Source organism: Spea bombifrons, chromosome 4, assembly GCF_027358695.1.
Source record: "Spea bombifrons isolate aSpeBom1 chromosome 4, aSpeBom1.2.pri, whole genome shotgun sequence".
In the NCBI taxonomy this organism is placed as follows: domain Eukaryota; kingdom Metazoa; phylum Chordata; class Amphibia; order Anura; family Pelobatidae; genus Spea; species Spea bombifrons.
Window position 1 is genome coordinate 102,193,063 of NC_071090.1, and position 9,047 is coordinate 102,202,109.

Genomic DNA, 9,047 nt, shown 5'->3' on the forward strand with positions numbered 1-9,047 from the left:
CATTCTAGTGAAGGATGAGGAAACAAGAGACACAAAGCAGACATATGAGAATCCTAAAAACTAAAAGACAAAACATCACACAAGGAAAAGGAGGAGAGATACACGGTATGAAGAGATTCTCAGCATAGTTATACAGCGGCAGCGCATTCATGATCTGAGTATAGTAAGAACTTCCCAGGTCCCTCCAGGAGCTCTCCCGTTCCTGCTCCTTATGGTGGATGGGTAAGGGCTAGGGCGGGTCTGGCCCCTGTAAACGTTAGAGGGAGCAGGGAGTAGTTGGGGGCAACTCCACAAAAGCCCCCCTGCAGAGTCCTGGTAATTATGTCTTATTATCTGAGACTCCGGGTTAAACCTGTAATCTGTATATAGTTGGGCCTTACATATTTATGTACAACGGACATTACGTTCGGTACGTGGACCTGAAAGCATGAAATAGACAACGCTGAACTGTCATTAGAAAGCTGTATGAAGATACTCAGGATCACTATACATTGCGGCACAGTGATCTACAGGGGTCTGAGGATGAGCAGAGCTGTGATGACGAGGGCAGGGGACAGCGTGTGGCTGCTAGCCGAGTTCTTCAGGCCGGCGCTGTTCCCCTGGGGTGGGCCATTACAGTCATCCGAAAAGCAGCATTCGACGGTGGCGCCGTTACCACTCTGTCGCGCATGGTCGCAGAAGGACTTGTAGGAGCAGGACTTGATGATGCTGCCTGTCAACAGAGACAAAAGACGCATCAAACACAGCCCACCGACACTTTGGGAAGGGATACAGGTGTAACGGGATGCGTTGTGGTGGATGATTTGGGTAGAGAACTCTCTCATTGGTCTTCAGAATTCTGTGACTCCTTAAAGAGAAACCAAGTAGAGTGGCTCATATCTCCTACGTGCAGCACTCAGTAAAGCTAGTAAACGTGTTCAGCTGTGCCCCACGCACATCCATGAGCTTATTGAATACTGAGCATAAGAGACAAGGGGAAAAGATATCACTGATAAGATGATGCTTATTAGAGAGACTGGAATAGACACATATATTTAAATTGTGACATGTGTCTGTATATGTACTTAGTAATAGTTCTTCTCTGAAGGGGGTTCTTTCTATTTTCCATTTAGAAAGGGTCCTGCCTAATAGTTGGGCCTGCCTAGAGCTGTACATCTAGGCTTTGGGAAGCAAACTGGTAGCCCACCATCTGCTGATGACCTACGGCTCCAACTGGCCTTTAGCAAAACACAGGAATTCTCATCCATTGGGTTTCAGGGGCTACAAAGTACTATCTATCTATATATCTATCTATCTATCTATCTATCTATCTATCTATCTATCTATCTATCTATCTACCTATCTATCTATCTATCTATCTATCTATCTATCTATCTATCTATCTATCTATCTATCTATCTATCTATCTATCTATCTCTCTATCTATCTATCTATCTATCTATCTATCTATTTATCTATCTATCTATCTGTCTAGAATTACCAATGTAGCGTCCATTATTGACTTACTTGGTGCAGTAATGGTGGAACAGACCTCAGCGTGTTGTGGGCAGACGTGGGAGCCCTGCTTGTAACACTCCTCCTCGGTGGATGCTACACAGCTGTGACATCTCAGCGTTTGGCCTTTACAGAAGGAACATGGAAACACAACTATTTTAACCATGCAGTATTTTCTTACTTTTGTATCTGTGTACTGGTAATATAACAGACTCTTCAGACTCCCAACTTTAAACCCAAATCTGTCCCTCTTTCTGCCCCAGGTGCCCCTCTTTTATAGAAACTCACAACTATTATTATTGGTGTTTTTTGTTTGTTTTAGTAGATGTAAAGAGATTTAAAAAAATGTGAGCTTTCCAGCTATTTTTAAAGAATAGAACTTTTAATATGAAATATCTTCCCTAAACACATGAAATGTCATTACAGTTAAATATTATGTTTACTTTATTAAATTATTATATTATATTATGTTATATTATATAATGTCCCTTTAAAACCCTTTATGAACCCACGCCCGGGCTTTGCCTAGGGACCAAAAACCCTGCATAATGTATTATGTGCTTTATACAGTAATGTAGGTTGGAACTAAAAAAATACCTGGTTTTATCTTTTTTGTTTGAAAAAAATTTCATTTATCTGGAGACCTGGAGGCCGCCATTGTTATCTGACATATTTTTGACGACTCAAAACTGGACACTGAGCTGATTCTTTTTAGCAATGCTAACAAAGTCTGTTCCGCCATAGACTTTCATTAGTCAGAGTGTCAGGCTGGGTGATTAAAACAGAGCTGTTCTATTGCTTACCGCAAGGCAATATGACAGGGAGTCACGGTGCTGGCCAAAATTATTATATTAATCAAAATCTAGAATTGTTTAAAAAAAAAGAAAACAGCACAGTATTTTTGAATGCTTATTTTTAATGCAATGCCAGTAAAAATAAATATTGGTAGGAATTCCCCTTTAACTATATTGCTCAGAAGAAGAACTGTTTGGAGTGAGATTGTATGATACATCCAATGTTATTACAATAATAACCAATTAAAGTGTAGAGGCAAGTCACCATGGCTTAGAATAAGGATTGGAGCCGGTCATAGGGGAATTACCGATAAGCCTTACTCCCCGTACTTTGACTATTGATCGAAGTTCCTCGTAACATTTACAAACTTATAACATTTTCAAAAGTAAACTTTTGAAAGCTTAAATTTAAAGGGACATCATGTAGCTTCTCCAGCAAAGACTGCATATCAAAGTACTTTATGCATTCTTCGACCTGTTTAAAAAATATGAAGCACCCCATAAGTGACACCTAAGTGCAGTCCCTGAAATAAATGGGAACGCTTTCTGTGTATGCGCAAGGGGGTTCCCATTAGTCCCACTCACCCAGAACTCTTGCATGTTTTTCAGTTATACAGTATAGCGCCATCATATTCCTCAGCGCTGTACAATGGTTAAACAGTGCATAACATAACAAGTTGGACTTACAGAAACCAAAGGTAAAGAAGGCCCTGCTCAAAGGAGCTTACACTCTAGAAGGACTTGGGTTTATATTACTCAAGAAGTGTAAGTGCATACGTTTGCAAAGGACCAGCCTTTGGTATGTTGTAAGTGTAATCATTTATTTAATTACATTTACAATATTGCTGGACATTAGCATGGCCGCCATAAGAAATTTTGGGGCCCCTTACAGAACAAATGGTCTGGAGCCTCCCCTCTCTAGATGAGCTCCACCAACACAACACCAGGATTCTACTCCTCTTTTTTGCTGGCAAAGATGGCACAGGCAGGTAGTTTCACAGTAAAGATGACACAGGCAGGTAGTTTGGGGCACTCAGAAACTGTTTGGTTCCAAAGCTGATACAGATTTTTTTGACAAGCTGTTTGTGGGCAAAGATGGTACAGATAGGTTGTTTGGGGACACTGACAAGCTATTCAGGGACAAACATGGCACAGACAAGCTTTTGGGGGGCACCGACAAGCTGTTTAGGGACAAACATGGCACAGACAACTTGTGAATGGTAACAAAAACTTAAATTCACCACCACCAAGTTCCCTACCTTGAAGGCTGATGGGTAATTCATTGGTGGGTCCAATCATTGTGCTGGGAGCTGTTGGTCTGTGCTCAGCACAAACCTACTCCAGATACTCTGCTTGTTGCCGTGTGTAGTGCTGGGGGGCAGGGGACATGTGCGGTCATTTCTGGTGCTGGCCAGGACCAGCAGCACCAGAGAAGGAAAACATAATATCTCATTAACTGCACCAGAGGTTTTTTTTTTGTTTTAATGGAAGCACTCCGGGACAACAAACCCCCTAACAACTGTAATAGTTGTACCTCCTTAATGGTGGCCGTGAAAATAAGTGTAGACTGACAGCAGGAGAGACTAGAAAAGGTGAGCTATAGCTAAGACAGAGTTGCAGTAGTCAAGATGGGAGATGATGAAGGCATAAACAGGAGCCTAATTTACATGGAATATACCACATGGGCACAGGAAATCTGTTAGTCTAAACACATCTCCTGCAGCAAAGGATCTAGGGGCTGCAGTTTCAGTATAGAGGGGGGTTTGTAGAACTTTGTACAATATTAATTAATATTATTGTCATTAATATTAATGCATTTTGTAAAGTTTGGTCTAAAAAGGAATTAACTTCTTACAGCTATATTAAGACAGACTTGGGTAACTAAGTGAGTTATGCTCAGCCTATAATGACAGGAGGCATGTTGGCGTTACTTGGTTGCAGGCGGAAGGTCCCCGTGTTTCTATGCTTTACCACAGAGAGAGATAGAGAAACGGGTTAATAAATTATAATTCTATCCACTATGTCCGCAGCACTACAGGCTTTAAGGTGGCATTTGTGGGAGGTGCATGGTTGCAGGTGGACAGTCTCCATATATCTCACGGTTTTATTTATCTAGTCTAAAAATATACTGTAGTGCCGAACCGAAATAATTCAAATTTAGGTTTCATTTCCCTGACTACCTCTGATTTTTGTAAGCTGACCACAACGGCTTCCCCATGAATAAAAAAAACTCCACAATAACAGAGTCCTGCGCACAGGTGCTTGCTGTGTATGTCTACATTATTATATATTATATGATCACCAGCAGTTTCACATTATGTGTGTAAACTCATTTTTATGCCTTTGAAACAAAAGTTTTATTATGGGAAATCAAAGTTCTTTTATCACGTACATATAAGCAGAAATACTTCTATGTTTTTTTCAAACGATTTCCTTCTTTCGCACACGCAGTAAACCAACAATTTTGGTGTAGAAGTTCGCCAAGAAAGGCTTTTATATGCCACTGAAACTATACTTTGACTATACTATGACATCATAACTGCAATAAAGTCAAGTTCAGAAAGCGTCTAAATCTCCTGTTGGTTTATAGCTCCACCTAGTGTCCCCAGTAGGAACTTCTTCACAGTAATGATAGATTGAATCCAAGTCAGTGGTCAGGGCCGCCATGATCAGTGGTGCTATATGCTCACATGTTGTTTGAGTAAATGGCGAGCGGGTGGATAGTGGGCTGAGGGTAGGCAGTAAGTAGAGTGGGCATGGTCAAACATTCTTCTGCGCTGACAAAGAATGAACTAACCAAGAGACCCCGGGAAGCAGGGCATCACCAGGAGACTCTGGGTCAACCCCAGAAAGACTGAGCCGTTCTTACCCAATAAGCCGGGAAACTTTACTTACTTATGAGAAGGTCTCATTCATAACCCAAAACAGTGACATTCCCAGTTTAATTGCTGAAATAAAGAATATTTACGGTATTTTGTGTTATAGTCCCGGATAAATAAAACAGAGGTGATTGACCTTAAACATTGTGTATCATCCTCCTACAGGTCCCTTCTTCTGATGTAATTCCAGCTTTGGAAATCACAAGGAAGTTGATTATATAAATAATCACATCATAACCCAGTGTCTTCATCCTTGTGAATTCAGAGAAAAGGAGTCCTAATTTGTGTTCATGGAGTTATGTTTATGTATTTCATGGAGTCTCCATTGGAGGATTTTGGTTAGAGTTGGGTGAAACCTCGAGGAAGTCATGTTCTGGAGATTCCTTAGCACTCAATGGCGCATGATGACCACTTGAAATCCACCAGTGCTGGTCCCTTTGGCCTCTCTCTTTGCACAGCGATTTTACAATGACTAACACACGTAATCAGTAACCGAGATAATCTGACAGGTCACAGCAGCCTGTATATGTGTCGCTTGATGGAGGCTGTTTTAATTTAATCTTAAAACCCTAAGAAACTCTTTAAAACCTAGTCTGCTGACTATAACAGTGCGATTGATGAAAGAAAGAAAAAAATCTTAATATTCTAACAAATATATATACAGTGTCATCTCCTAACATACTGTATTCTGTAACATTATTCCCCATTCTGTTCTCTGGATCTATTTGTGCATAAAATTGAGAATGCCGCATACGTCATTTATTAATATTTCTTTTTTAAAAAAATTGTCCCCAAATATATTTTAACAGCTTTTAACTTAATAAATTGTTATCCAGTGAATGATTAATAGCTCTTTACTGATCAGTTTTCTAATCTGGTGAGTAAGCATTATACACAAGTACATCATTTTTTTCCTACAAAATTGAGTGTAAATTAGTCCGAATTATACACAGGTGCTTATTTTAAATTAATGGGACCCAATGGGATGCACCCAAAGTAATTAAAAGAACTTTGGTGTGTGCTGTTAAGACATTTAACAGATTTATTCAATTCTATTAACAGGAGTAATTCAAGAACATTGAAAATCTGCAACGGTAGTACCCCTGCACAAAAAAAGGTAGCAGGGACGACGCGGCCAACTACAGCCCGGTAAGCCTTATGCCAGTAGTGATAAAAGGAAACTAACCTAACCAAGCATTTTACTGGGCAGCTAAAATAATAGACCCGGGAGGAGCAGTAGATAATATAGATATACAAGTAGCTTATGTCCACCAAAGAAGAAATTAATCGCCATGTTTGGGTTTGGGTGTTAAAATGAATGGATAAGACAACGGCAAGGTGACAGGAGATAGAAGGTGGTACTAAATGGTTGTACTCTTGTTACTACAAGGATACCTGAAGGATTGGTACCTGGACCCATACGTTTTTATGAGCAACATTACAAAAAGTCTGAGATGTAAGATATGTCTTCTCACAGGTCTACAACAGGGTGCAATTAGCCAAATTACTAATTATGATTTTGATAAGGAGAATGGCGGAGAGTGTGCAGCTGCAGTTCAGGGTCACCGACAGCATAGAATACCTAATACTATATCTTTCCTTGGATATTACATTTTAAGGGTAAAAAGACTTTTTTTGAGAACATACAAGCAATGTGTTTAGTTATAGCTAACTAATAGAGCAAAACACACAACTGTTCAACTGTCTTACATACTGTAGGTCTATAAAGTGAGATACCGGAGAAAGCATCTACTATATACTGGATCAGTGTTACAAGCCGAGATACACACCAGAACAAAGACCTATTGTATCAACAAGATGTATACCAGATCATTCCTATAATTTTATATACAGTTTCCAGGGTTTATATTCATAAGCTGAAGAAAGATTATTATATTATACGATTTCCAACATATTCCTGATCAATCATTACACTGCACAGTTTTCACCCTCCGTCACTCATTGACACTCTAAGGGGTACCACCTTTGGGAACAAGATGGGGATTTTTCTGAATTACCAAACCTATCATGATACCCCCAGCCATTCCATTCTCAATCAAATTATTATGGACCCCTTTGATTTTAGGTTCTCTTCTCCCCCCAAAAGGCTGTACTTACTGCCCAAGGGTAGTGTAAGAATGAGGCTGAGTAGAAGGAGGCCCCTCATGATGAGTCTTGAGGATGTCGCAGGCTGTAGTATGGCAGAAGCCGGACGCTAGGCTCTAGGTGCTAATGTCCTGTTATAGGATTAGAGGTCTGACTATCATGTGATTATTGCAAGAGATGAACTTAATACCATTGGAGAGACACCAAGCCAAGGGCAGTGCCGGGGCCATCTGTGTTATTACCTCTACACCCAAACACACGTAGTGGATAGGAGGCAGGTGGTAGAAAGCGCAGCCTACCAGCTTGTCACCCCTAGGATTAAAGAGACGCGAAATCCTTAACAAGAAGCCGCTGATTAATGTTGGAAAGCCTCTATGTGAACGTACAAAAAACTGAAATTAAATGTTAATGCTTTGTAGAAAAGGCATTGGCAGAACAAAGATGGCCCCTGTAACATGCCACCTGAGGGGCATCTGGAACTAACTCCTTCTTCTACACAGCTATGATCATATATTAAGACGTCCAGCATTTTAGTGTGAGAGAGTGTGTGTGTGTGTGTATATATATATATTTTTTTTACACATACACACACCTGAACCCTTTATGGTGAGGAATATTGAGAAGGTAAACTGGCTGCATCTTGCGGTGGGTTATTTCCACCTTGTATTCTCTGTACTGTATTATAGACCACCAGGTTTTTATTTAAAAAAAACAAAGGCTTTATCTGCTATCGCCATAAATGAGAATTCTTTACAGGAAAAACAGGCAGAATTGTTCTTATGCGTTGTCAAATTGTATGTTTCTATGTCTGTAGAAGGACATCAATGTTTAGATGACAGGGCTTTGGCAAATTCATCAGACGCTGCTCAGTAAAGCGCCTGCCACGACATATATGCAGCGATAGAGGTCTGCAGACACGCTGAAAATACCACGTTAAATCAGGACGTAGCTTTGATTTTCTTCCGATTTATCTAAAAATGCAGGATCTTCTTGTTGCTCACCAATCTGAATTATTACTCAAAAAAGCACAATTTAGCCTATTATAAAACATTGATAAAATTGTATTTTAAATGTTCTGGATTTGGAAAGTTTGCTATATAAAAAAACCACAAAAAAAAACCCAAAAGAAAACACAGACACAAGTTGATTTTAAACACAGTTTATACATACACAACCAAAGGAAAAATATATATATATGTGTTCGTATTTATCGGTCATCTTTTTTAATCTTCTGTGTCAGAACAGTTAATTATTTTCCTGAACATATAAAAAACATTTGCTGTATATAAAATATACTGTGGTTTAATATATGAAGCCTTCTTTTTTTGAGATTACGCAGGGATTAGGATTCACATAAAGCCAAGGTTATATGGCCTCCGCATATTGTATATGTTGAAAAATATATCCTTTAATACATATATATATATTTTATTATCCAAACAATAGCAGCGCAGCCTGTAGGACCCTCAATATGCTGCCATAACATTGAGGCAATTAGATTTTTTTCCCCCCAACAAATTGTGTTTTTGGGGTCCCTGACACTAGAAATTATTATAGTTTTATGAAAAGCAACAGAAAACAATATTAGGGACCAAACATATGGCTGTATACTCTAGGCCTCCATTTTCAAAATGGCGGCAGTTGTGTTAATGTTCATAAAGAGATATTTTTTGAGGGAATTTTTTTTTAATAATTTGATAAGGAAGGTGAAGGGGGCTGCCTACAATAAGTCTGGGGGTGTTTGTGCAAAAAACACAAAGTTGCACAATTTATT